The following is a 1,526-nucleotide window of genomic DNA, read 5'->3' on the forward strand; positions in this document are numbered from 1 at the left end:
ATTTATCACCTGTGCCCTCCTTATATTTACAAATATCTTTTGACTCTCCAATTTTGCTCTTGAACTCATATAAAACCATAAACACAGTAATCAACCCGAAGGTGGGTTTGGTAGGTGATGGTAGAGTTCACCCAGTATTAAGCCCTATACGGCGTGTGAAATTCACACATAAGGGTAGAGGGGCCAGTTCCTTTCCCTGTGCCGGTTATGGTTTCCCAGGAAGACCTGGTTACCCGAAAAATCACATAGCTTGGGTGGAGCTGCAGGTGCCCATAGAGACTTGCCCGGGAATGGAATCCGGGCCCACCGGTCAGTAGTAGTAGTAGTTCGTCCGGTAACGCTCTACCCCCTGAACTACCGCGATCTCTATGAACTCATATATCAACTCATATATCAACTAATGTATCAACTCATTTACCTGCACAACCGCGAATATGAGCTGATTTTTAACGCTAAAATATATTACTATTTGTATTGTTAGCCTAGCCATTAATGTAAGAAGATATTGATGGAAACAGACTGAGCCTCGTTTCTTTTCTTAGCTTCGTCGAATGAGAAACAAAATGAAACCTACATTCCAATAAGCCCCTCTTCAATTCTGCATACTTTCTACCTCCCTTCAATCCATTAGACATACCTCCCTTCAATCCACTATTCTTGGCATAAGTGATTAATGTGATATGGGGTGATTAGTGTTATTAATTTCTTCATTTCTCTTTCAGTGATATGATAATGTTTACTATGTGATACATAAGTATAATTCTTCTAATTCATAGGGTTTTCGCAGGTTTTACACACCCGCCTTCTCTTCGTGGGTGTTTTTCTGCTTGATTGTTTTTATTAGGTTAGCGTTGCCACGCTCCCTCTAGCTTCTCCCATAAACCTCATTCTCTGCTTAGACTTCTCCTATTTATTGTTTTCTTTCTCCAGGGTTATTTACTTTGTGTAATTGTTTGTGTAGGTACATATTAATTTACATACCATATGTAGATGCATGCATGTATACATGGATGTATATATTTTTTTTTAAATGTATATGTATGCATGTACTTACAAATTTTATGGCCATAATAATAATGTAAATGATGATGGATGTAATGGAAGGAGGGACCATTTGGTCTCCATTTGGCCCAAATAAAAGCCTCTAATAATTTATTCTTTTCCTCCCCCTTCCTCGCCGTATTAAAGTTTTAATGAGCCGTTTCTTAATATCCTTACTCAACGTCTATGTCTTCTACATTTACATAATACCCCTAAAGTCGCCACAGGGGCGTGTGGCGGTGGGTGTTAGGTCATCACTCGTGGAGGAGAATAAAATCACAAATTCATGAAAACCTACGCCCACAGAGGCGTATACTCGAATATCACGCGAAAACCTTTTTTACTGACACACATGCAAATACATATACTATCAACTAATATACACATGCACATGCACCTACAAATGTAGTCAAAATCTATTCAATAACGTTCAAATTAGAATTGAAAAGTAAGAGTGGGAAATTTTACTATCACATGGATGTGCA

Source organism: Hetaerina americana, unplaced genomic scaffold, assembly GCF_022747635.1.
Source record: "Hetaerina americana unplaced genomic scaffold, ioHetAmer1.1.p SCAF_1, whole genome shotgun sequence".
Lineage (NCBI taxonomy): Eukaryota > Metazoa > Arthropoda > Insecta > Odonata > Calopterygidae > Hetaerina > Hetaerina americana.